Source organism: Gopherus flavomarginatus (genome assembly GCF_025201925.1).
Source record: "Gopherus flavomarginatus isolate rGopFla2 chromosome 13 unlocalized genomic scaffold, rGopFla2.mat.asm SUPER_13_unloc_3, whole genome shotgun sequence".
Lineage (NCBI taxonomy): Eukaryota > Metazoa > Chordata > Testudines > Testudinidae > Gopherus > Gopherus flavomarginatus.
In genome coordinates, this window is record NW_026114611.1 from 244,733 (window position 1) to 272,353 (window position 27,621).

Below are 27,621 nucleotides of genomic sequence, written 5' to 3' on the forward strand. Positions count from 1 at the left end.
CATGTAGCCTGATTTAGGATGTGCTAATAATATTCATTTGGATAACATGATGAAAATTTAATTTATTAGCTTACATTTTATTTAATTTAATTGAGTTACAAAGTTACAGTTGCATTACTGCTATTCAAAAGATACATATGGCATTATACGCAACAAAGTTTTGGTTAATGTACTCACACCCTTCCTTGATAACCTGGTGGTAAGAGACACAGGACCAGACTTGCAGTTCAGGTTTCTCAATTCTTGAGTGAAAGATGCAGTGCTTAGAAACAGCTAATGTTATGTAGGGTTTACTTGACTATGTTAAACTTAAAACCAAAACCTAATAAACAAAGAATAACAACTTAGGGAAACCGAACTTAGCCTAGTTCCCTTGAAACTTAAAGTTTAAGAACAAGTACACCCTGCTGATAGTACATAGAGAGAGAGTGGAGGAAGTAAGTCCGAATGATAGAGCGAAGTGCTCTAGCGAGGTGGGTTACCTCTTTTATAGGGCACAAGTGCTGGAAATCCTTCCTCCTATGCCCAAATTTCATTCCTCACACACAAAACATTAGGGTACGCTTACTTCATAGGCTAGTATGTTTGTGCATGTTCATAACATGTACACATGCACATAAGTTCCCCTGTGGTGTACCTGTTAAATCTGTGGGTACAACACTGAAAGAAAAACCCTATGCCATTCTCCATTGTCGATTGGTCTAGGTAAAGGTCTTGGACAGGAGTGGGTACTTATCTATTTAAGTAACAAGATAAAGGTCAATTTTCCTTAAAAGGTCGCAATATAGATATGCTCACTTTGCCTTAGCTTAAAATACAGGATATGGCCTATAGGTCCTCCTAAGTCATGTGCCCCAGCCTCCTAATCATTTTTATTGCCCTCTGCTGGACTCTCTCCAATTTGTCCACAACCCTTCTCATGTGGGTCCCAACCCCAAAAGTACCCACATTTCACCCCAATGGCCCCAAAATGCCGGCTTTTAATATGTAAATAGGGTGCTGCCATGGTCAAGTCACTCCCGAGCTCTCCAGTGGAGCCTGCTGGCAGAGAACAAGGTGAAAATTAGCCAGGTTGTCACTCAGTCAATTCCCTCTGCTCCCCGCAGGTGGTATTGGAAAGCTCCAAGATGGCTCACTTCCCTTTCTCTCATCAGCTTCAGGCCCCAGGGTTACAAATGCACAAACCAGTTGGGATTCTCTCCTGGCCTCAGGGTGTGGGGCTGCTCTGAGAGGATGGACTTGCACTCTTGGGATATTAGTGCAAAGATACAATTTCAATTTCTCTTAGAGAAATTGGAGGGCAATTTATATTAGGTAAAAGTCTTATTTAGTGAAAGGAAAGCTGCAGTGACAGCCTGGTTACTGGGGTGCAAAACACTTTCCTCCTAGGAGAAACAAGAAGTTAGAATTAGAAATTTACATCGTTTGTTCCAGTGTTGGCACAGGTTTACTTTTGCTTCTGTGTAGGTTTGTTTGAGGCTGTGACCATTTTGGTTTATTGGGTTGATTGGGTTTTTTTAGTTGAAATGGAGCTTTTAATTGACATTTTCTGGATTCAAATGGCTGACCTGCAACACCAGTTTTGACATATTTCTGCATATTTTATACAGATTTGGCCAGTATTCAAGGATTCAATTCCTTTACAGGAGGATTTAGTGGTCAGGCTTATTTATTTTATGTTATTTTATCATCCTGCTATAGCACACCTTTTTGATAAAATGTTGAATTTATTAATTTACAGCATTTGTTAGTTTTTATTTTTAAAAACAATTTTTTCTTAATGTTTGGGTTTTAAATTAAGCATTGTTTTTGGTTTCAATTTCTCATTTCGGTTTTGGTTACTGATGGGATATTTAAAAGAAGTTTGGATTTAATACTAAAATTTGGACAGATTTAGATTATTTAAAGCAAACACTGTTTTATTTTAATAAAGGTTGTATTGGTCTAAACCCTGGCCAGGGGGTAGAAGAAATTAGCCTGGCCTTTAAGTGAGAAGGAGCAGAGGCATGGCTCCTGTGAAGGGTGGGGCCAGGTGATGGGGGGCACAGCCTCCCAATTTTTTTCGTCTAGCCCACCTCAGTCCCCCACCAAACGAGAAGAGTCTGATGCCACCCCTGCTGGTCACTGCGTGTCACTGCTGCTCCATGGGAAACATGCTCTGTGCCTTACCCAGATTGGTGGGAAACACACTCTGTGCATTACTGTAACTGGTCCATGGGTGTCACTGCTCCTAGAAGGCAGACACACGCTGTGCATTACACCACCTGACCAGTGGCTGTCACTGCTGTATAAAGGGAAACACCTTCTGTGCATTACCCTGAATGACCACAAGGTGCCACTGCTGCTCCATGGAAACATACTCTGTGTGTTACCCTGATTGGCCACTTGGTGTCACTGCTGCACCAAGCAAAACACCTTCTGTGCATTACTCTGACTGCCCACTGGGTGTCACTGCTGCGCCAAGGGAGACATAAGAACGGCCAGACTGGTTCAGATGCAAAGTCCATCTAGCCCAGTATCCTCCTGTCTGCTGACAGTGGCCAGTGCCAGGTGCCCCAGAGGGAATGAACAGAGCAGGGAATCATCACGTGATCCATACCCTATTGCTCATTCCCAGCTTCTGGCAAACAGAGGCTACAGGCACCATCCCTGCCCACCCTGGCTAATAGCCCTTGATGGATCTATCCACCATAAACTTATCTAGTTCTTTTTTGAACCCTGTTATAGTCTTGGCCTTCACAACATGCTCTTGCAAGGAGTTCCACAGGTTAACTATGCAACTGCCCTGAGTTTATTCCCCCTCCCCTCCCCAGGTTCTATATGGAATGGAAAAGAGGATGAGGAGAGCCATGATGTGTCTGTCACTGGCTGGTGCCTCAGTTTCCTTTAAGCAGCAGTGCTGCAGGCTCCTTTGGTCAGTGCCCATGCAACTGTGTCTGGGGAAGGGGAAGTAGAGGCTCATGCTCCCCAGCCTCACACCCCTTCCCCAGCAGTTGGGGAATCCAGGCCAGATTTAACCCTGGTAGCTGGGCCAGGATTAGTCTGGGCTGGGGTAGGGCTGGGGAGGAATTGGGAGGGAAATAGATGCACCCACTGTGAGGGGTGATCCTCCCATTCCCTGCCAACCTCCCTCACTCCTTGCAGCACGGCACCCCCTAGCATTTCTTTCTCTGTTGAGGTGGGGTCTGCTGCCTTCTTCTCCCTTAGCATCATCTCTCCCCATCTTGGAGCACTGGCATTGCTCATCCTGTGCAAACAGGCAGGCCCTGGTGTGCCCCATGGCACTGCCCTGCAATTGTGGGGGCAGCTGTTGGATGGAGCCATATCAAAATATGGGAGTGGGCAAGGCTGGGGACCAGGACTCCTGGGTTCTCCCCTCAAATGTGGAAGGGGAGTGGGGGTTGGGGGTAGAGTGAGAGAGGGGCAGGGCTGGGATCCAGGGCTACTGCTTTTTCTGGTTTTCTTCACCTCCTGCAGCAGCCTTGGTCCTTTCAGTGCATTTCTTGTTCCAAATTCATTTGCTGACTTGTGTAACTCACCCCAGAGGTGGCTGCATCTCAGTGTTGATGAGGCACCCTTGGCTGCATCACCTCCTAACCTCATTTTTCTCCCCCTGCAGGTGACCCTGCAGCACTCGGCAAACATCCACAAGATCGTGGGGCACTTTGAGGACTGGGCAGGCAGGGGTCAGGCTCCCAGCCCTCCCTCCAGAGAATGGGACTCAGCACCCCCTACTTTTTACAGGGATTAAAAAGGGGCAAAGGGGGGCAAATCAGAGGAGAGGGTGGCCAGGGTCTGGGCAGGGGGTGAAAATTGACTGGTCGGGGGGTCAAGCAGCTGGAGGCAGAATTAGGAGAGGGACTGAAGGGCAAAGCCAGGGAGGAGGGAAGGAGCCAGAGTTAAGCCCAGAGGGAGGCGCTGCCAGAGGGTTAAACCCTGGCACAGGCAGGAGCAGAGGGGTAACAGTTATCCCGGTGGCTGAGACTCCAGTGTTTGCAAACATGGGTGTGGGGAGCAGAGGGCTTTTTTATTTCCCCTCTCACAGGCAGCACCTCTCAGCATGGGCTTCCCAGGGCTGGGCTCTTAAAGGCACAGGCATCCCACTGCCTAGACACTGCAGCTCCTCTCTGATGTTACCTAATGAGGTGCTGCAGTAGGAGATTCAATTCAGTGAAACTGGGCATTCCCTATACGCCCCACAGCCAGGGGGCTGTGCACTCCCTTCCCCGAATTTCCCCAACACCCTCCTCAGTGGTCAGGTAGTTACATGCAGCGCTGCCAATGTTGTCATTGGTTGCAAATTTGAATGGAAATTGAAACGTTAACACACACTTTAAAAACAGATACAACGTATGAAAAATACTTGTACTTGAGAAAGTAAAATAGGTTTGGAAAGTCTGGACAAAGCTGGGTTTCCTCACCCAGCTGTTGTGTTTGCTGACAATGTGGGTGCATTGGCTTCGGCAGTGTTGGCCAACCTTAGAATTTCAAATGATGATTTGTAAGCGAGGTGTGAATGAGCTCTCCCCTGGCAGCTACTGATGGCCAGGGTTGGGAGGAGGCTTTGGGACCAGACTGTATTTACATGAACTCACCTACTCTGCTGAGGTATCCAGCAGACAGAGCTGGGCTGCCTCTGTTCTAGGTGCCCGGAGGAGGGAAGGTGTGTGGGGCTCCAGTCTGGGACCCTTCATCGCTCCTGCCAAGCCCTGACTATTAATCCCAGCCCTGGCACTCCTTTCTTCAAGTGCCATGTGGGCCAGAGGAAAAGTGTGGTAGGAAGCAAAAGGGCCAAGCTTGTGAACATCACGTGAATCAGCAAGAATCCCAATCATCAGGGTAGCAAGTTCAAGAGCCCTCACCCATTGTGGCCATCCCAGCCAAAAGACCCACCCAGCAGGAGGGGAAAGATTCATTCTTATGCAGCTGGAGACAAGGAAGTTGAGCTCTGGGGCTTTACCACAAGCCAAAATAAGGTCCCACTGAGATTTGAACTCAGATTGCAGGATTCAAAGTCCTGAGTGCTGCCGATTACACCATGGGACCAGCTCATACTGCTTTTTCTGCACATTGGTGACCCTCATGGGATTGGCTTGTGTAAGGGGGCTCTTGACCCTTTACTAAAACTTAGTGTGCGTGTGAGGGTTGGGGGGAGTTGGTTGGCTAGTTCCCAGCACCAATAGAGGGGGGAAGGATCAATGGGAAATCAAGACCCTGAAACTGGCAGTCCCCAGGGACAATGGGGAGAGGCCAAAGCTCCAAGTTAGCTGCACTAACAGGCCAGGCAGTGTAATGAGGGAGCAGTTAAGAAGAGGTTTCAGCCCTGAAAGGAACAGGACTTTCAGCACAACAGGAAAACTGCAGAAACACAACCACCAATGGACTCAAACCCTCAATCTTCTAATCCACAATTGGATTACCTTAACCATTAGGCCACAGGGGGCAGCCAAGGGAAAGAAGTGGCATGTCTGGCTCTTCAGCTGCAATTTGGCAGCGGGTCCCTTGGTCCCTCTCAGAGAGAAGGACCTGCCACCAAATTGCCAGGGAAGAAAAAGGCGATGCAGTGGAGCTGCCGCCAATTGCAATCGTGGGTGGTATTTTTTTCCCTGCCTCTTGGGATGGCAAAAACCCTGGAGCCAGCCCTGGCCCCAGCACACGTCACAGCCCCAGCACACGTTATAGCACGTCACAGCCTGGGGCAGGGAGATATTGGGGGAGGGGATGGGGGGAGGGAAAGACCCAGCCCCATAGACCCGTAGGGGCAGGGGATATTGGGGTCAGGAGGAGACAAGAGGGGGCTGGCAGAGACCCAGCCTGGGATGCAGGGGAAAGAGGGTGGAGTGGAGGGAGCTGAGGGACAGAAGAGACACATGTGGAGTGGTGAAATGTTGGTCCAAGGAAACTGAGTCACTCCCAGGACATGCTGAGCAGTGGGGGAGCATAGGGGCCGGGATAGGGACCCAGCCCCACAGAGCCCAAGAAGGATTTTGGGAGCAGGGGAGGGGATGGAGGGATGAGAGACCCAGGCCCATAGACCTCCCCTGGCTCCCAAGTTTGGGGGGAGGGAGGAACTGCCCCACAGCACTTGCCGGCGGTGTGGCTGGAAACCAGGGGAGTGGACCAGGCTGGGGCTGGGTCACTCCACTTACCATGCAGTGAGTGCAGGGAAGGGGGCCATGGGGAAGAGCCGGGCAGTCCCCCCTGCATCAGCTCCCCACCCCATTCACCTCCACTCTGCCTTCTCCCCTGAGCATGCTGGCGCTGCTCCACTTCTCCGGCCTCCCAGTCTTGCGGTGCCAATCAGCTGTTTAGTGAGGCAAGCCTGGGAGGGGAGGAGAATTAGAGCGGGGGCAGCATGCTCAGGGGACAAGATGGAGCAGAGGTGAGCTGGGACAGGAAGTGGTTCCCCTGCATGCCCCTGCCGCCGTTACTTGCTGCGGGCAGCCCTCTCCCCACACACCCCCAGCCCCCTGCCCCAGCTCACAACCACTGCACTGCCTCCCCTGAGTGCGCTTTTTGGTTCCCCCAACCACTTGGCACCCTAGGTGGCCGACAAGTTCGCCTAGTGGTTGCACCGACCCTGGCCGCTGCCTATTGGCAGGATTCCTCCTCCTCCTCAGTGAGACTAAATCTCTGCACCTAGATAGCCGGCCCGTCCACTGCACCACAATCCCCCATGCCTGAGTCTCCCTGCCAAAGCCCTGAACTTGGCTCCAGATAATTAAATCTCACATCTCACTGGGAACTCCACTTCCTGCGCCCAGAGAGTCTCAGCCCCCCTCAGTAGCTGACCTGAGAAACACAGTGTCTGCATAAGCAGCAAAGAATCGTGTGGCACCTTATAGACTAACAGACGTATTGGAGCATGAGCTTTCGAGGGTGAATCCCCACTTCGTTGGGTGCATCAGTGTCTGCCTTTTCCAAAGAAGTGTCTGGAGGGTCTTCTCTTGTGTGACCACATGGCCTAATGGCTAAGGCATCTGACTTTGGATCAGGCGATTGAGGGTTTGACTCCCTTCGTGTTTGTGCTTGTGCAGCTTTACCTTTGAGCTAAAAGTCCTGCTCCCTTCAGGGCTGGGAACCTCTTCTTGGCTGCTCAGGACAATGCTCTGGCTTCAGCTAGAGCCCCAGGAAGGAGTTGGGGGTTGGGCGTCACAAAGGCTGGGGCAGGAGCCCCAGGTGCTTCCAGTCTAGCCTTTGCCCTTCCTGACTTGCCAAAAAAAATGGGCAGTTGCCTGTGCCAGCGTGTAGAGCAGTTTCCCTCTTCCAAATGTGCACCTGTCCCTGTGCTTGAGGTGGTTTGCTACATGGAGCCTAGGTGTTTCTCTGCTTCTCGCCAGCTGGGAAAAAGCCTCTTGGGGTAAAATCTCCTGCCCCGCTGCAAAAGTGAGCACCTTGAGTGGGAAGCAGGCTGGCTGGGTGCTTTTGTGCCTGTCTGAAGGCCAGACATAGGCATGGTCCTGCCCTCCTCTTGCCCTGTCCTCGGTTGTTGTGTGGCTTTTAAGCTTTCCCTTGGAGCTGTCAGCGCCAGCCGCCTCTGCTCTAGGTGCCCAGAGGAGGAGAAGTGTGCTGGGCTCCAGCCTGGGAAGCCTGGCCCTGGCACTCCTTCCTTTAAATGCCATGTGGGCAAGAGGAAGAGCTGCAGCTACGGGGACCAAAGTTGTGGACATCAGATTAAGCAGCAGGAAACCCAACCATCAGGAATCTCTAGCCAGACTGTTAAGTTCTAAGACCCCACCCTATAGCGGCCAGCTGGATCAAAGAACCATCTCCAATGGGCATCAGTGACCTAGGAGGAGGAGAAAAACACCTTGCTGAAGTTCACCCAGGTAGAGGGTAACCATATACATTGAGCTCCAAGGCTTTGCAGCAAACCACACTATCTCCAGGAGGTCCCACTGAGATTTGAACTCAAATTCCAGGATTCAAAGTCTTGAGTGCTGCCCATTACACCATGGAACCTGCTGCTAGTTCATCTTCTAGACCCGTGTGTCTCTCGGCTGGTTGGTTTGCACTTTGCACTTATTGCTTCCCACCAGCGGCTTCCTCTCGCAGGACTCTCTCTCCTCCTCCAGCGACTGTTGTCCTGCACTATGGGATTCGCGGGTCCTGCCCTGAGTCCACACATCCCCCTGCTTGGTCTCCATTCCCTGAAGGCTGCAAAAATGTCAGGGGAGGCCGCCCCTCCCTACACTCGGTGCTCCCGCTCATATCGGCCAGCTGCAGCCTCATCTCCTGGAACTCGGGCAGCTGTCACTTGATCCAGTTGTACAGTCACAGGATGACTGGCTCCCCAGTCTGGATGCTCTTGTGGAAATCCCACAGGCAACACTGCAGAACTTGGCACCATTAGTCTCTTTGGTATTGTGGTGTTTGCCTGACCGCTGGAACAAAGCCCCCAACTCCTCCCTCACCGACTCCCGTCAATCCCTCTGGTTGCAATGGAACCCTCTGATGCTTTCCCGTTCTGCCAACAACACAAGGCCTCACCCCCCTGCTCCTTTATCTTGCAAGCTCTGGATGTTCAGCTTCCAATATCCTCTGCCCAGGGTCAGGGACAGGGGCAGCTCCAGGCACCAGCGCAGCAAGCTTGTGCCTGGGATGGCAAGCTGCAGGGAACGGCCTCCCGGTCACTGTGAGGGTGGCAGTCAGGCTGCCTTTGGCAGCATGCCTGCAGGAGGTCCTCTGGTAATGCGGATTAGGTGACATGCCTGCAGGAGGTCCTGTGGTAATGCGGATTAGGTGGCATGCCTGCGGGAGCTCTGCCAGTCCCGTGGTTCAGTGGCAATTCGGCAGCGGTTACACTGAAGGAGCGGGACCAGCAGACATCCTGTAGGCATGCCACCAAATCCGCGTTACCAGAGGACCTCCCACAGGCATGCCATCGAAGGCTGCCTGAATGCCGTGCTTGGAGTGGCAAAATACATAGAGCCGCCCCTGGTCAGGGAATTGTTCACACTGAGCACATGGTGAAAGTGGCGTGATCCGAACAGTCCATAGGCACCACCCTGCACTGGGCTGTCGACTTGCTCTCCTTCACGTAAATCCGGTCAGTGCGACTCCTGGCCTGTCCCCGCAGAAAGGTGAACCCCCTCTGGGGCTGGTGTGAGCTCCTCCGACCTCACTACAGACCTGCGCCAGGTAGTGCTCAGTGTAAAAATGTTTCCTCTGACAGTCAGGAAAACAGGGCCAGCGGTCCTCAGGCCGGCTAACACAATTCAAATCCCCCCAATGCCAAACAATCCAGAGGAAAGGAGCCAGTTCCTTCCACTGATCTTTCCATCATGTCTTAACTGGGGACCATACACACTAATATAGCCGTAACCAGTGCTGCAGAGCACAAAGTCCACCAGTAATGCCTTCCCTGGTCGGAGCTCCAGCCCCTTCTGTACTCACACCGCAAATGTGAAGAGCAAGACTCCAACCCCGTCATTCTTCCCTGGCCTGGAGGACCAGAGAGATTGGCCATTCTTGCAATCACCCTCTGCCCATCAATCTACCCTAAACTCATCAATGTGCATTTTCCCAACACCCGCCATGTCCAAGTCCAGCTTCTCTAAGGCACTGAACATCAAGCGCCTCCTCCTGGGCCCCCAAATCCCTTCCACCTTTCACACAGCTGTTTTCACAGATGAAAGGTAGAGGGGAAAAAAGAGGTTCTCCTCACGCACAGATTTTGACAGGTTTTCCTCCTGATCAGCAAGTGGATTAAGCACATCTTCAGGGGGGTTTGGCATGGCAGGGAGCAGGCTGGCCGGGTGTCTTTGTGGCTGTCTGCTGGCTACGCATAGGCATGGTCCTCCCCTCCTCTGGCCGTGACCTCAGTTGCTCTGTAGATTTGAAGCCTTTCCTTGGAGCTGTCAGCACCAGCCACCTCTGCTCTAGGTGCCCAGAGGAGGAGAGGTGTGCTGGGCTCCAGCCTGGGGCTCTTCCTCCCTCCTACCTAGCCCTGACTATCAAGCCTGGCCCTGGCCCTGGCCCTCCTTTATTCAAGCACCATGTAGGCAAGAGGAAAAGTGTGGCAGGAAGCACAAGGGCCAAACTTTTGGTCCCCATGTGAAGCAGCAAGAATCCCAATCACCAGATCAAACCACAGGACTGCAGGCATCAGCAACCAGGGTAGCAAGTTCTAGAGTCCCAACCAATTTTGGCCATCACAACCCAAAACCCAGCCCTAGTGGGCAAGTCACCCAGCAGGAGGGGAAAGATCTGCTCTTGTACAGCTGGAAACAAGGAAGTTGAGCACTGTGAGTCCAGGGCTTTACCACAAGCCAACACAAGGTCCCACTAAGATTTGAACTCAAATTGAATGACTCAAAGTCCTGAGCGTTGCCCATTACACCATGGGACCAGCTTGAGCTGCTTTCTCTGCACAGTGGTGACCCTCACGGGGCTGGCTCATGTAAGGGACTGTTGGCCCCTTACTAAAACTTAGTGGGGTTTTGGTTGGCTAGTTCCCAGTTCCAACTGATGGGGGAAGGGCCAATGGGAAATCAGGACCCAGAGACTGACAGTCCCCAGGGGCAATGGGGAGAGGCCAAAGCTCCAAGTTAGCTGGACTGACAGGCCAGACAGTGTAATGAGGGAGTCACCAGGCCAGGGGGTCCCATCCTCTGTGTGAGCTGGAACTGCCTGGGCCAGAGCGGGGTGGAGCTAAGGAGAGAGCAAGAGCCCGAGAAGAGCCAGGGAGCAGAGCTGCACCAGCCAGGGAGAACCAGGCAGATCTGTGCTGGGAGCCGAGCCGCAGCAGCACGAGCCATAGAAGCTGCCCAGGGAGCAGATCTGTGCTAGGAGAATAGCTGCAGCAAGCGGAGCCAGAGGAGCAGCCCAGGGAGCTGCAGGCAGAGCCGCAGCAGCACTGGGGCTGGAGGTGGGTGCAGTGAGCAGTGTGGGAGAGCGAGGGGGACCCTGGGCAGAAGGCCCAGTGCAAGGAGATGCCACCCATCAAGAGATCCCCTACATGGGGTCTGACACTGGGAACAAGGGTCCTGTCACCTAGAGCATGTGGCCACTGCCAGAGCAAGTGTCCAGCCTGTGGTGTCCCTGCAGCACAGCCAGGGCCTGGGAAGGAGGCCTGGGACATGTGAGGGAGAGACTGTGACCTGCCCTGACCCTCCAGAGACGCTGGTTGTGATCTCCCTGCACCAGAGAACAGGGTAACATGTTTTCCTTTAATCTTTCCTTATGTTTTACATTGATTGCTGGGTAATAAATGGTGTTTGCTTGAAGCACATGCAGTGAGGAGTGCGTCAAGGAAGTGCCCAGAGTGGAGACACTGTAGTCCTGGTCAAGTGATCATGACAATATTGGGGGTCAAACAGTGATGAGCTGCCAAAATCTTAACAACTGGCTCTCTATAAATATTTCTAATTTAAGGAGGGGGAGCGGGGGAGGGACTGGGGCGGGGGGAGACATACTTGTGGGGCAAGGGGCCCCTACAGGGGCTGGGGAAAATTGCCTCCCCCCAACAGCCCTGGAGCTTGCAGCCCACCAACACACACCCCCGCCCGCTTACCTAGCTTGCAGCTCAAAGCAGCAGGACGACTCAGAAGCTCAGCTGAGCTGCCCAGCTAGTGCTGGTGACTGGTCACACTGCAGCTGGTGGGAAACAGGGGAACCTCAGCCTCCCCAGCTGGGAATCCTGAGAATAACAGGATGGTCCAGCCTGCAGACTGGAGTTCTTTGCCCATCCCCTGGTCCTTTAACAACCAGTTCTCCACGGAGGTCTAATTTTAGCAAGCAGTTCTTGGGAACTGGTGGGAACCGACTCCAGCTCACCACTGGGCTCAAACCCCCCAGGAATCCTGGGCCCAGCCTTGTTGGGGTTGTGAGGACTCTGGCACGCATGAGAGTAGAAAGAGCCTCCTGGGGGTCAGGCAGGCCTCTGGGTAAAGGGGTGGGGACTCAGGTCCTTTCTCTGGCCAATTGCACCAGAGTCATGTATAAATGAGGGAAGTTCCCCACAATAGCCAGATCTGAACTACCTGTACATTTGTACTCTGTCCCTCTTCCCCTTATCTCTGCTGCTCCCCCTCTGAGCTTTCTCAGCACCTGGCCCCACAGCACTTCCTACCAGCCACAGACTGCTTATTCTAGGCCTGCTTCTGTGGATGTGGCCTCTCTCCTGATTCCTAAGGAAAGGAACCTTTCCAGGAAATGGCCATGAATTCTGGGAATCTGCATGTGGCTGGTGGACAGCACCAGGAATAATTTGGCTCCTGGCACACAAGGCCACTTAAAAGCTAGATGTCTAGACATGGTCTTGAACCGTGGGCCCTCAGATTAAAAGCCTGACACTCTACCAACTGAGCTACCTGGGCCTGTTGAGACCATCTTTACCGTTCACTACAAGAGTGAACAGGTAGGCAAAAAAGAGGCAAAAAAAGTCCCCTGAACCACTCCTCTTTTTCTGCACATCCACTGCCTTTCAACAGGATTCCTCCTGTGCCTCAGTATGACTAAATCTCCACACCTAGAAAGTCAGTCTGTCCACTGCACCCCAAACCCCCATGCCTGAGCCTCCCTGCCAAAGCCCCCCACCTGGCTCCATAGAATTAAGTCTCACATGTCACTGGGAACTCTACTTCTTGTGCCCAGAGAGTCTTGGCCTTCCTCACTAGATGACCTGAGAAACACGTCTGCCTTTTCCAAAGAAGTGCTTGAAGTTGTTTTTCTTGTGTTATCATGTGGCCTAATGGATAAGGCATCTGAGTGTGGATCAGAAGATTGAGGGGATAAGTCCTTTGGTGATTGTGTTTATGCAGTTTTACTGTTGTGCTGAACATCCTGCTCCTTTCAGGGCTGGAACCTCTTCTTGGCCGCTCAGGCCAATGCTCTGGCTTCAGCTAGAGCCCCAGGAAGGAGTTGGGGGGTGAGCGTTACAAAGGCTGGACATGAGCCCCAGGTGCTTCCAGTCTAGCCTTTGCCCTTCCTGACTTGCCAAAGAAAGTGGGCAGCTACCCGGGCTAGCGTGTGCCCCTGTCCCTATGCTGGGGGGTACTTGCTACATAGCGTCTTTGGAGCCTGGGTGTTTCTCTGCTTCTCACCAGCTCAGGAAAAGCCTCTTGGGTTAAAATCTCCTACCCCACTGCAAAAGTGAGCACCTTGAGTGGGACTAGTCAGAGGCCCCACCATGAGGGCTGTCCCTACTTTCCTACCATCTTGTAATGTTGGCCACAGAGTATCAGCAGCTGCCCTGCATGCTGGTGATCTTCAGTGGGTGTTTGGCATGGCAGGGAGCAGGCTGGCTGGGTGTTTTTGTGCCTGTCTGAAGGCCACACATAGGCATGATCCTGCCCTCCTCTAGGCCTGACCTCAGTTGCTCTGTGGCTTTTAAGCCTTCCCTTGGAGCTATCAGCACCAGCTGCCTCTGCTCTAGGTGCCCAGAGGAGGAGAGGTGTGCTGGGTCCCTTTTACAGATGCCCCTTCCCTGGTACTGCCCTTGCTCAGCTGCACAGAGGAGCTTCCATCCCCAATCGCTGCCTGTCACTGCCCAGCAGCCCTCTGGCACCATTCCTGAGAGCTACCCTGCCTCACTTTCTTCCTACCATGTTGGGAAAGACAGTTCTCATCATTAAAGGTCAGATGGGCCAACTAGGGGCAGAAGCCAATTCTATGCTTTCCTACTGCAGAGCCCAAGCTCAGGAACTCACCTTGGGTGCAGGCACTGCTGTGCTCCCAGAAAACAAGCCACCCCTGCACAGAGAGTGACGACAGGGCCTGCCAAAGCCCTGGATTGAACTAGGAACCTTTAGAGCTTCAGTCTAACGCTCTCCCAACAGAGCTATTTTGGCACCTGCATGATAGCATTTTGGCCTGTTGCTTCTCTGTCTGGGATGTTTTTGTCAGCAGTTGCAGATAAAAGACAGGAAAACAAACGGCTGCTCCACACCCCCACCGGAGGAACCCAACGCCCTTAGCTGTGGTGAGTGGCTGTTGTCTGACAGGGCCTGTCCCTGAGGAGCTGGATCAGCAGCTGCCACCTTCCCCTTGGCTCCAGGCTATGGGAAATGCTCATTGCCTGGCTGCATGGGCGGATGCTGCTCTGTGCTCTGGAGAGTGTCTGTGTTGCTCTGTCAATCCCCCGTCTTCATTGAGCCAGTCTGGTAAGGTCCAAAGTGCCTGCTCCAGCCTGGCAGCTGAGAGTCTGTGCAGATATCAACCCCCTGCCAGCCCCACAGGCAGCAGCAGCGCCAGCCCCCCCAGCACCACAGGGGCACTCAATGCACTTCCTGTGGGGAAATGGCTCCTTGACGTCCAGCTGCTAGAGTGAGAGCCAGGAGAGAGCAGTGTCTGGCTCACCTTGGGGGAGAGAAGAGACCTGATGAGTGCGGATCTCCCTCTGTCTCCCCCGCAATGCTGGTCAGTTTTATTGTTACTGTGATAAGTCAGTGCTTCCTTTCAGGACCGGCCCTCGAGGAGTCTGGGATAAATCCCCCCTTTCCTCCCCAGGCCCTGCCCCCAATCCACCACTTCTCCCAAGCCCCCACTGCTGTCCCATTTCTTTCCATCCTGCACCTTCCTGCCCCATTCCTCTCCCTCCCCCACCTCTTCCCATCCCTGCTCCTCCCCATCCCCGCCCAGTGCCTCCTGCACCCCACTGAACAGCTGATCACTGGCAAGTGAGAGGCACTGAAGGGGAAGAGGAGGAGCATGTCGCAAGGCCTGTAGTTGGGGGAGCTGGCTGCCAGTGAGTGCTGAGCACCTATTTTTTCTTCAATTTGTCCATGGTTTCGGTCTCCCATCCAACACATTCGTTTTAGCAGATTGCCAATAGCAGGCAGGAGGCCATTAACAAATGCACTAGGCAGGGCGCCCTGTCCATTTGTATCTGGTTGCTGTATACCAGAATGTTGCAGAAAAATGTCAGTTAGCCGGGTCCGATAGTCGCCCGGGTTTTCTCCCTGTCGTTGCTTACAGCCATTTATGGCCGTCCAGTTGGTTTTAGGAGTCCATACCCGAGAGATGGCTTCAAATAGATTTTTAGCTCGTTCCTTACACTTTTTTCGGTATTCAGCAGTAGGACGAGTGTCTGGCAAAGTAGAGTGGCGGTCAGCAGTGAGCCAATCTGCTGCTGTGAGCCATTTTTCATGCTCACTAGGGGCTGTTACAAGTAGCTTGCACAGCTGCAGGAGGTCTGCCTCAGAGGGTTCATAGGTGTCACACACTAACAAAAATTCCTCTGCAAATTTAGTAGGATCTTCTCGGGGCTTTGGAAAGCCTTTTACAATTGAAAGGAGCTCAGTGCGAGTCCAGGGTTTATAGCTCCAAGTGGGACTCCCGTCCTGGCCCCCAGTATGCAGGATTCGGAGGGGAGCCTGAATATTTTTAAGGCCCAAGCACGAGCTTTTACGAGGCAGAGTGAATCCAGAGGAATGGGCCTCGGCAGTACCGGATGATCCGGACGGGTCTGAACTGGAGATTTCTGGGAATTGTTCCTGAGCTGGGGGCATGGGTGGCCGTCTATTGATTCGACGCAAGGCTGCCAGGCCAATTAATGCGTCTTCTTCATCCTCGTCCCAGGAATCTAGCAAGGGGTTTTCTTCATATTTCCCCACCTCGAGACAGGAGTATGAAGCGGAGTCTGCTTGGAGAACAGGGTAAAGGGGAGCGCTTGGTCTAGTGGTGGGAGAGGAGGTTTCCAATAAAGCTTTTAACTTATCATTTGAATCTTTGAGAGAGGCGAGTTACGATTCTGTCCATCTACGATTTGCCTCTTCCCACCATTGCATGAAACAGTTGACCTCTCCTTTTGCCAATTTAGTTTTAGATTGGCCGAGTTTGTCTTTTAAGACATCTACTCGATCCTTGTCCCAAGATCCTAACAGTGGCCACTGAGTTTTAGGATCTCCCTGAGTTAGCCTAGACCATTTTTCCAGAAACTTACAGGAGTCCAGACCCTTCCTAAAATACATAAAATGAGCCAGAGTTCCTTTAAGGAACTGCCCTGGCTTAGATGTCTGGTTACCCATACAGGAGGACTTCAGACACCAATCACACAAGAAGGAAATTAGGGTTCCTCAGAGCGATGCCCAGTGCAAGACACAAAAGGAGCCCACAGGCTACTGCCTCAATCACCCTTGCTTTCACACTAAGGGTTTTACCCAAGGTGCGGTGCGGCTGCAATTGTGCAGATTTCACTCACTCAGACCGCGGGGACAGGAACCCCTTGGTCGGCCAATCCCCAGACGGAGACGGCACCCAGACTCAAACACTCCACAGGGATGATGGATAGACACAGAGACAGGACAGTCCTCAGTCCGGACAAAACACAGAAATAATTACCTGACCAGATTCCTGATGTCAGATCCCGGGATCCCTACCAGAACAGAGTGGGAACCAACAGGTTTGATGGCGTAGACTTCACTGTGGTCGTGCGCCTTTCTGTTCTAGTGGAGGATCGCTTGGGCCAAGTGCCCAGGTGCCGGCTGCCACGGTCATCCTACAAAAATGGTCAGGAATCACACAGCCCCAGTGAAGACGGTTGCCATCTCGGTGGAACCTCCAAATTGTCAAGTTAGAATCAGGACTCACAATTTGTCAGACCACTCTGTTTATTAGTGCAGCACTCCACCATTAACATTCAGAATATGTGAGTGGCCATGCAAGACCCAAACAGTCTTATTTATACAGATAAAAGAGCGGGAATTAGACAAAGGGACAAAGAAAACAAAACAGTAAAATTCACCTGGGGCACAGCATGCATATCCTACTTCCTTACTAACTCTTATCGATCTAAGGCTAATACTTCACCAATTGCCCTTGAACGGTGCAATTGTTCTATGTTGATGTCTGTATTCCTGAGACCTGGATTGCAACATTCCAACAATTTTGCTTAAAGGTACAGACAGCATTTCTTTAATCCTTTCTATTCTTACAATATAATTCATTCTACTTTCACATCTTAAAGGTGCTTGGCTGGCAGCCCTGGTTCCCAGGTCTCTCCTGAGGGAAGAAAGTTTCTGTGCAAAATACTGAAACTTTTAACAGAGAGGAGGGAAAGGTGATGGCCACATGATGGGGCCAGTATGTATGACAACATGGTTCTTTTATATGGGATGACTCTGAACATTGACTGATCTCCACTCCCTTGGATTTGAAGAGATGTTTTGTTGTGCACTTAGGAACCTATAAGGCTGAAGCAATTTGTGGATGGTGACACTACGATTGAAGGGTTTTTTAATGTTGTAGAAATTGTTAAAAACACTTACCTTAAACTGGAACTGCCAGTTATTAAAAGCTGGTTTCCCCACATTAGTTCCATAAGCTCTGCTAGAAAGGCCCTGGGTTCTCTCCTGCCTCGGTGGGAACTAGAGGGAATCGTCCCCTGCTGCCCTTGGCTCCAGACTGATATTTCTGGGGAGGGGACGTGGAATTGATTTGTTTGCTATTGAGAAGGGAGCCGGGCCAGTTCTCAGGGAACCAGAACTCCCAGCATCTTCCCAGCCCAACCCAGGCTGCTGCCTGTCCCAGCCTGTTCCCCTGGGGCCTCTGCATGTTTGACTCTAACGCAGGCTGGGAGCAGCAGCTGAGGCAGAGGACAGCCTGGGCCGGGCAGATCGAAGGAGTTTAACAAGCAAAAAAGGTAAAATGGCAGTGGGGTATTACCTTGGACTCAATGGCATTTCTCCATTGGTCTGTCTGCTTTGGGGCAGGGACAATAACACGTCCTGCTGCATTCGTTATTTCAAGAGGCAGTTTAGGATTTTCATTCTCACACACGATGCACAAAGCAGGACTCAACCTTTGGCGTAAACTAAACAAGCTGCTCACAGATTCTGGCAGCCACAATGAGCACTTGGGTGAGAGCTCAGACCTGCCCCTGTCCCAGAGGGAGAGTGTCATCTGTGTGGGGACTGGACCACTGACCTACCCGCTCCTAATGCCCAAACTTTCAGTAACTCTATTATCATTGCCTGTGACTGTTATTTAAACCATAAGAAAAACCACACTGGGCTAGACCAAAGGCCCATCTATCGCTGAATCCTGTCTTCTCACAGTAGCCAAAAACAGGTGCCCCAACAACCCATCAACAAGGCACCACTGGGAGTTGAACCCAGGATCTCCTGTTTACGAAACAGATGCTTTAGCCAACTAAGCCATGGTGCCTGTGGGTGATTAAAGCCCTCTATCTACCCACACCTTACTCCCTGCCATCGTCACCAGGGCCTGACAACCTTTGTTTGTGTTTGGATTCTGCAAAGCAGAGAAGGCCGTTAAAAAAGCTAATGCGGTTTTAGGATGCACTAGGCGAGGTATTCCCAGCAAACATAAGGAGGTGTTAGTACCGTTGTATAAGGCGCTGGTGAGACCCCATCTGGAACACTGTGTGCAGTTCTGGTCTCCCATGTTTAAGAAGGATGAATTCAAACTGGAACAGGTTCAGAGACGGGCTACTAGGATGATCCGAGGAATGGAAAACCTGCCTTATGAAAGGAGACTCAAATAGCTTGGCTTGTTTACTCTAGCCAAAAGAAGGCTGAGGGGGGATATGCTTGCTCTTTATAAATATATCAGAGGGATTAATATTAGGGAGGGAGAGGAATTATTTAAGCTTAGTACCAATGTAGACACAAGAACAAATGGGTATAAACTGGACACTAGGAAGTTTAGACTTGAAATTAGACGAAGGTTTCTAACCATTAGAGGAGTGACGTTCCGGAACAGCCTTCCAAGGGGAGTACTGGGGGCAAAAGACATATCTGGCTTTAAGATTAAGCTTGATAAGTTTATGGAAGGATGGTATGATGGGAGAGCCTAATGTTGGCAATTGATCTTTGATTATCGCCAGATAAGTATGCCCAGTGGTTGGTGATGGGATGTTGGATGGGATGGGATCTGAGTTACTGCAGAGAATTCTTTCCTGAGTGCTGGCTGGTGAGTCTTGCCCACATGCTCAGGGTTTAGCTGATCGCCATATTTGGGGTCGGGAGGGAATTTTCCTCCAGGGCAGATTGGCAGAGGCCCTGGAGGTTTTTCGCCTTCCCCTGCAGCGTGGGGCACGGGTCACTTGCTGGTGGATTCTCTGCAGCTTGAGGTCTTCAGACCACAATTTGAAGACTTCAGTAACTCAGGCATAGGTTAGGGGTTTGTTATAGAACTGGATGGATAGGGTTCTGTGGCCTCCTTTGTGCAGGGGGTGGGACTAGATAATCACATTGGTCCCTTCTGACCCTAGAATCTATGAATCTATGAATCTAGGAGCAGGTGACGTTTTCCTTACAAGTTGTGTGTGAGTGAATCTTTGGCCAGGTCTGCACTACAAAGTTGTTTCAGCAGAATTATACTGCTCAGGTGTGTAAAAAACACACAAGGCTACCTCGGTGGGCAGCTTGTGGCTGGTGTACATGCTGTAATAGCACGTCTGGCGACAAAACTGCCCTGTTTTGCTGACAAAATAAAACAACTTCGATGAGAGGTCTAGAGCTTTTTGCAGCAAACTTAAAGTGACAGAGTAGATGCTGCTGTTCATTATATCACCATAACTGGACTCCTCCAGTATCCCACAATGCCCACCGTGAACTCGCCTGCCCTGCATTCCTGCTACAGAGCCATGGGCCCCTCCTCTTTCATTGCTCTGGGAAATTCTGACAGCTGAGCCTGCTGCTCTGCTCTGGCAGCCAGGAGCAAATCACTGCCGTGGAATGCTGCTCTCTCCCGCACTGCGAACACAGAGCAGACGGCGGGAACTTCCTCACAGTGTGAGGGGGCCACTGGCATCCGAACTGTGACAAGCCCAGGACATCCCTTCCCTCGAGGAGGCTCTTACCTTCTAAACAGGGATGGCTGTTTTCTAGTAAAATCAGGAAAAGGGAAGGAGAAAACTCAAAAGAGGTTCCTCCTGGCGCTCACGTCCGTGAACCCGAATACTCTCTCAGTCCTCAAAGAGAGACCTGGAGAAGGAGACTTGCTGAAGCAAAGCCACAGGGGTCTCTGAGGTTTCCCTGGCCCCTCGCTCCTGTCCTGCCTGCCTGATGTCAGCATCTCTCTGTGAGGTCACCACCTCCCCACCACCTTTGATCAATAGTCTGAAGTCCTGCAAAAGGCCTTTGTGATGTCACTGCCACACCCCTCCCTTGCTGTGCTAATGTCCTGCCCCTGGCCAGGAACTGTCGAGGTTTGAGCTACTCCCTGTGGATCACCCCACTCAAGGAGCGTTCCTTCTACGCAGCAAGCCGGCTAGACAGTAAAACATCAGATGCTGCTCCCAATGCTACACTCAGTTTTTCAGAAATTAGTCGACTTTATGTCCTGAAGAGACCATTAGAGCATCTAATCTGACCCCCTGCATATCACAGGCCTCCTGTATGACACAAGAGCTACTTTGGGGGCAAACACATTCCAGAAAGGCATCTAGTCTTCACTGAATGACATCAGGAGATGGCGAATCCACCACTTTCCTTGGTAGCTTGTTCCTGTGATGAATCATCCTCGCTGTTGATTATTTGTGCCTTATGTGTAATATGAATGTGTCTCTTTTCGCCTTCCAGCTATTGGTCTTGTTATGCTTTTCTCTGCTAGATTAAAGAGTCCTTTAATAGCCAATATTTTCTCTCCATTAAGGCACTTCAATGAAGCCACCTTTCAATCTTCTTTTGATAAGCTAAACAGGTCGAGCTCTTTCAATAGCTCACTAGAAGGCATTTTTATCCAGCCCTCAAAACATTTGGTGGCTCTTTGCTGCCCCAGCTCCAATTTCACAACATCTTTTTCAAATGAGGATACCAAAACTGGAGGCAGTATTCCAATATCAGTCTCAATGATGTCATGTCACCTCCTGTGACGTTATTGACATAATCTGTAACTCTATAGATCACCGTTGTGACCACTGTTCTGTATTTGCAGTTAATATTGTAGAAAGGTTGTCGTGTAAGGGGTCTATGGAGAGGTTCTGATTGGCTGATTACAATGATGCTATCTCTATATGTGTATCATTTTTGTAGTTGACCTTATGAATATTGGCTTTATGCTGCCCGTTTTTCAAACTTGTGCTATGCTTCTGGGGAACACCCCAGCTGGACAAGTTCGTGTCAGTTCTGCCTAACTTGCTTGATGGCTCAGTAAGGACCATGAGCTGTACAATTGACCCGTTGAGAGAAGGCAGATATCCCTTGTGACTTAGCAAGGTATGCAGGGACCTGCCTATGGACAGAACGCTAAGGATTTTCTATGCCAGGTGCTGGATAGAGTGTCCTTGGGACAAAGAAAGCAAAGATCACATGGCAAGAGACTATAAAAGGCTGATGCTTCATCTCCATCTTGTCTCCAGTCCTGCTTCATACCCCTGGAGGGACTTTGCTACAAACTAAAGCTCTGTACAAAGGACTGAATGACCCATCGCAGCTGTGGATGGACTTCAGAGACTTGATTTCAACCTGTAGAGTTTGCAGAGGAAGGTGTGCGGCTCTGTCCACGATGGCCAAGAAACTTCAGGTAATTGTTGCCTTCCGTAACTTCCACGGGAGCCCAGCACAGACAATCTGGAGAAAGCGGCAGAAGCTATGTGGCTCTGTTCACCCCAGAACCCCACAGGGAGAATCTAGTGAAAGGGGAGTCATTCTTCACCTGCGCTCCCAGAAGAGCTGCTAGGACTCCTTCCTTTTCTACCCTCTCCCTCCCAGCAAGAAATGTTATCAAGGACCAGCGTTAGGGGAACTGGTGCCCTGGGCAAAACATGTACTTAGGCACTTCCCCATCGCCGCTGGACCATCCCCCTCCCCCTTTACTGCTAGCTCCTGCACTCCCAACCCTTGTGCCTCCTTCACCCCAACTCCTGCCCCCTCCTGTGCCCTAACCACTACGCTGTGTCCCCTTTGCCCTTAACTCCCACACTCCCCTCCTGTGCCACCAGCCATTGCCCCTCTCCTGCACCCCCTTCACCCCTAACCCCTGCACCCCCTCCTGCACCCACGGGGGACACTGACGTGTGTGCATGGAGCAGCTGGCATTGCTGCCCGCTCCTCCCTGGAACGCTGCTCCTCCAGGGACCCCTAGGGGCTGTGGGGGCGAGAAGCGACATCATCCGAGCTCCCTGCATCCAGGTCACTTTCCTCAGTCAGGCTGCATAAGGGGAGGGCAGAGAGCAGCAGCTTCTGATGCTCCCCTCACAGCACAGCCCAGGTGGGGAAAGTGACCAGGACGCATGGAGCACATTGTGTTGCTCCTCGCTCCCCACAACCCTCTATGGGGCCACGGAGGAGCATTGGGGCAGGGGAGAGCAGTGAGCACCTTCGCACTGGCACATAGTGCCCTTTGACCCCCTGGAGCCCTGGGCGGCTGCCGGGGGGCCCCATCCCTAAGGCCAGCCAGGCTCCCCAGCACGAACAGCAGAGATCACAGGGAGACTGGCCACACACTGAGCAGTAGTAGCCTGGGCGGCTCGTAATGGAGGCTCGGGGGTGGGGCTCAGCCTCCCCAAACCTTGCGTCGCCAAGGGAGCAGTGGGGCCCATGACTAGGGGCCCAGGCCAAATTGGGCCCCCCTGGAAAAGTGTGCCCCATGTCAGCCCCAGGGCTGAAGGAGCTCCCACTCCCTGCTATGGCCCTGGGGCTGTAGCAGGGGCACAGAGCTTCTCTGGTGTCAGGGAGACAGTGGTGCAGGGGTAAAGGAGTGACAGGGTGGGGCCAATGGCGGAAGGGGTGGAACAGAGGTGACCTAGTGGATGGGGCCATGAATGGAAGGTGCAGAAGGGGGCAGATCCACAGACAGAAGTGGGTGGGGCATGATTCTGGTGCTGGGGTCCCTGCACTTGTTCTCTCTTTCCCTGGGCTTTGGCATCACTAACCCCTGATTAGCGAGTAGACTTCAGTGCTCCCCAAAATGTGGGGTGTGACTCCTAGGGGGACACAGAGGAACATTCATGGGCGCACCTCAGGGCCCGAGCCAGCCCCCATGAAGGAAGCAGCACTAAGCCCCACTCTGTCCCAGCTTTTCCTCAAGCCCACCTTCAGCCTGGGCCTCTGGCTTGCAGCTCAGCCTTGACCCCCTTCACCCTTGTCTGTACCCCTCTCCACAGCAAGCAACAGCCCCACTCCCAGCCTCGGTTTTCGACTGTGGCTTCTGAGGGGCCACAGACATGGATAAGAGGGCTCAGTGTGTAATGTTTGGGGACCACTGGTTTAGGATGATGTCCTCAATCACTTCTATACAGTCCAATAAAAGCTATTCCTCACCCACTTACCCCTCCATCAGGACCCACTAGGTATGTTCTTCTGCCCTTCACTCATACAGGAAGGATAATAACATTTCATATCACTCAGTGCTAAAGTGATTTGTAACCTACCACAACTGGTCATTTTGGGGAAGCGGCCCCATGATGCAGCATACCTAGGCAGAGTAGAAGTGTCTATGCAAACACGGTCTGTTCCTGAAGTCTCTCCCACAGCTGCTCACTAGATGTGAGGGGGGAGCTCATTCAGCCCCTGCTTCTGCTTAGTATTTAAAAACTCCTTAGTGTCCCTATCACTGCCGGCCTTAGATTTCTCCTACTGTCCATTTTTTAGCAGGTTAGATGAGGTGGCCGAGAGGTTAAGGTGATGGACTGCTAATCCGTTGTGCTCTGCATGCATGGGTTTGAATTCCATCCTCATTGGATGCTTTTAGCCTTCACCTCTCCTTTATAGACAACTATCTCCCCTTTGGTACAATGACAGATCAAACAATAATGCTTCTTGCAAACAAAAACCTTCTCAGAAACTCAGACAACCCTCTCTGCTCCCTCTCCCCAGCTTTAAATAAAATGTCTAAATCTCAGATTTCTGAAAAAAGAAATTCTCTAGTTCAGTATTTCTTAGTTTTTATCTCAAAAGGTAGCATCCTCATAATCTCCCCCAAACACCCCGGGACCTCCTCAAATTATTAAAATACTCCATTTCTCAGCAAGGCCATGACAGTGACCCACTGCTAGAATGTCTAGGGCAAGCTGTCCTGAAGAAGGCAACTAAAACATTTTCTCCCTGCTTCCCTTGGCAAGGTTTGACTGGGAAAAGAAAATTCCCCAAACTGAAAATTTTCTGCTGAAAAACCAATACCAGTTTGTTTGAGGACTTTGATTTGAATGTATTATTGTTATTCTCTTCTGATTTATCTCATTTCAGTCTTTGTCCTCCAGATGTGTTTCCAGCTGTTGAGTTGTGGGGGAGAGAGGCCAATTCATAATGTCTCTACTTCCCTTTCATAGTTTCTTCCAACTTGCTAGGAAGTACCTTTGCTACGACATGAGTCAAGCACTGTCCATTGTCTCTGTGCTATCTCGGAGAAGTCTGCATTTTACACGGTTCCTGGAATAGTCCTTGGGAGTGTGGATACCTTCAATGGGCCAGCAGGGAGTCTGGCTCCTCCATTTTTGCACCTGAAAGGCTGGTGGTGGGCATTTCCCAACCTCATAACATGTTTCTGTAATGCACACAGAGCAAACTTCATAACTTCTGAAACCAATGTGAGCCCATAGAATGCAAGAAGACATTAATGTTCAACAGATGAACACTTCAAGATTTTTAAAATGATACCTCACCAGGCAGACTTTGTTCAAAACTTATCATCACTATATGAGGGTGGTGAATATGGGGCTTGCAGGGTGCTGCTTTTAGCACAGCTTGTCACTCCTGGGCTTATATTGCAATGGGAATGTGCCCTTAGAGTCTATCTCTCCCGGGATAAAGATGGCAGGATGGCTGGCCTGGGTCATCTGACTTGGGCTCATTATGCTACGGCTGAGAGGCTAAAAACTGTGGTGCAGATATTTGTGTTCACACTGAAGCCTGGGTTCAGAAACCCTCACCCCTCGTGGGGTCTCAGAGGTTGGGCTCAAGTCCATATGTCTGCACTGTCATTTTATAGTCTTGCAGTCCCAGCCCCATAAGCCTGAGTCAGCTGACCTGGGCTTTGAGAGAACTGCCCTGGGTGTGTTAATCAGAGTGTAGACATAATGTTAGGGTACGTCTCCAGTGCAATGAAACATCCAGGGCAGGCCTGGGTTGGAGTAATCAGGGTCATGTGGCTTGGGCTGTAAAGTTGCAGTGTACGTGTCTGGGCTCACGCTCAGTACCCTGCTCTAGGAACCCAGAAGGTTGGGAGGGAGTTTAGCAAGTGGAAATGGTAAAACCGCAGGGAAGTATTACCCTGGAGTCATGGCAGTTCTCCATTGGTCTGTCTGCTTTTGGGGCAGGGATAATAACTCTCAGTGGTGCCTTGTTGAGTGGCTTTTGGGGCACCTGCTCTTGGCTGCTGTCAGAAGACAAGATTCAGAGCTAGATGGTCCTTTGGTCTAGCCCAGTGTGGTTTTTCTTATGGTTTAAATTACACTCCAGGCACTGATAATAGAGTTACTGAAAGTTTAGGAGTTAGCAGCTGGTAGGTCGTGGATGACCCTCCGCCCCTGAGGCTGGGGCTGGGGCTGGGGTTGGGGCTGGGGCAGGGGCAGGTCTGGGCTCTCACACCAAATGCTCTTTGTGGCTGCCAGAATCTGTGGGCTGCTCATTTAGGTTACACTGAGTGTTAAGTCCTGCTTTGTGCACAGTGTATGAGAATGAAAATCCTAAACCGCCCTTTGACATAACGAATGCAGCAGGACGTGTTATTGTCCCTGCCCCAAAGCAGACAGACCAATGGAGAAATGCCATTGAGTCCAGGGTAATACTTCATTGCGGTTTTACCTTTTTTGCTTGCTAAACTCCCTTGCAACTTTGAGGGGGCCCAGAGCCCAGTATTGGAAGCACCTGACCTTTCTTTCTTCTCTTGCTCTTTGTCAGCAAGGGGAAGAAAAAGAAGCTCTCCTTCAAGCTGGAGTCAGAAGGGCGACGTCAGGATGTCTTCCTGAGTGCTGGCTCCAGTCATTTGCTCTACCAGCTGACCTATCGAAGGGCTGCCACCTCTCTCTCCAGGTTCGCCCATTGGTGTGTTCAGAATGGAGAGGGGTAACTAGTGGTGTTCCCCAATGGTCAGTCCTAGGACCAATCTTATGCAATTTATTCATAAGTGATCTGGAGAAAGGGGTAAACAGGGAGGTGGCAAAGTTTGCAGATGATACTAAACTGCTCAAGATAGTTAAGACCAAAGCAGACAGTGAAGAACTTCAGAGAGGTCTCACAAAACTGTGATTGGGCAACAAAATGGCAAATGAAATTTAATGTGGATAAATGTTAAGTAATGCACACTGGAAAAAATACCCTCAACTATACATACAATATGATGGAGGCTAATTTAGCTACAAATAATCAGGAAAGAGATCTTGGAGTCATCATGGATAGTTCTCTGAAGACTACCATGCAGAGTGCAGCAGCAGTCAAAAGAGCAAACAGGATGTTAGGAATCATTAAAAAAAGGAGACTAAGATAGAGAATATCTTACTGCCTTTATATAAATCCATGGTACACCCACATCTTGAATAATGTGTACGGATGTGGTCTCCTCTTTTCAAAAAAGATATACTGGCATTAGAAAAGGTTCAGAGAAGGGCAACTAAATGATTAGGGGTTTGGAATGGGTCCCATATGAGGAGAGATTAAAGAGACTAGAAATTTTCAGCTTGGAAAAGAGAAGACTAAGAGGGAATATGATAGAGGTATATAAAATCACGAGTGGTGTGGAGAAAGTGAATAAGGAAAAGTTATTTACTTGATCCCATAATATGAGACCTAAGGGCCACCAAATTAAATTAATAGGTAGCAGGTTTAAAACAAATAAAAGGAAGTTCTTCTTCACACAGTGCACAGTCAACTTGTGGAACTCCTTACCTGAGGAGGTTGTGAAGGCTGGGACTATAACAATGTTTAAAAGGGAACTGGATAAATTCATGGTAGCTAGGTCCATAAATGGCTATTAGCCAGGAAGGGCAAAAAATGGTGTCCCTAGCCTCTGTTCATCAGAGGATGGAGATGGATGGCAGTAGAGAGATCACTTGATCACTGCCTATTAGCTTCACTCCCTCTGGGGCACCCAGCATTGACCACTGTTGGTAAACAGATACTGGGCTAGATGGACCTTTGGTCTGACCCGGTATGGCCGTTCTTATATTCTTATAGGGCACCTTCTACACGGTGATTGGGCAGTTGACTGACTTTAAATCTAGCTAGGTCTGTTGGTAGAGCATGATGCTCTTAATCCCACCATCATAAATTCAAGCCCCATGGTGGGTGGTAGCAACAGCCCTTAAGTGTCACTCTTCTGCTAATAGTCACAGATCAAAATGAAACAAACTCTCTATGCTCTTTGGCAGGTCATGTTTCTTCTTCTCTCTGAGCTTCACTAGAACATGAAGAGAGAACAAACTGACATTTGCATCCTCTGTTAAGAGAGTATTTTCTCCTCTTCCATTCTACCCCAGGCAAGAAGAGGGGATAATAACCAGTTAACGGATGATTGCAGAGGGAAAAGTTTGGTCTTTATAAATAGGACAATGATCATTTGGTCTCCATGTCCACTGATGGTAGGACAAGAAGTAATGGGCTTAATCTGCAGCCAGAGAGATTCACGTTAGATATTGGGAACAGCTTTCTAATTCTGAGGGTAGTTAAGCTCTGGAATAGGCTCCCAAGGGTGTCTGTGGAGTCTCTATCCTAGGAGGCTTTTAAGAACAGGTTGAACAAACCTCTGTCAAGGATACTCGGCATATACTTGGTCCCA

The 27,621-nt window shown here is 50.8% G+C and overlaps 2 long non-coding RNA genes and 3 other non-coding genes across 5 annotated transcripts in view; 1 reads left to right on the top strand and 4 right to left on the bottom strand.

The window, feature by feature from the left end:
- The window catches only part of LOC127041589 (uncharacterized), a 244,742-nt gene extending 218,807 nt beyond the window's left edge, over positions 1–25,935 (top strand). The window contains exon 3 of the long non-coding RNA XR_007771683.1: positions 25,749–25,935. This is a non-coding gene — a long non-coding RNA (uncharacterized LOC127041589). The remainder of the gene's footprint in view (positions 1–25,748) is intronic.
- Positions 1–27,621, bottom strand: part of LOC127041588 (uncharacterized) — a 271,683-nt gene that overhangs the window by 166,361 nt on the left and 77,701 nt on the right. The gene's annotated exons all lie outside the window — the stretch shown is intronic.
- Positions 4,975–5,046, bottom strand: TRNAQ-UUG (transfer RNA glutamine (anticodon UUG)). Its single transcript has one exon. It is a non-coding gene; the product is annotated as a tRNA-Gln (tRNA).
- On the bottom strand, positions 12,248–12,320 carry TRNAK-UUU (transfer RNA lysine (anticodon UUU)). The gene has a single exon. It is a non-coding gene; the product is annotated as a tRNA-Lys (tRNA).
- TRNAT-CGU (transfer RNA threonine (anticodon CGU)) lies at positions 18,035–18,108 on the bottom strand. Its single transcript has one exon. It is a non-coding gene; the product is annotated as a tRNA-Thr (tRNA).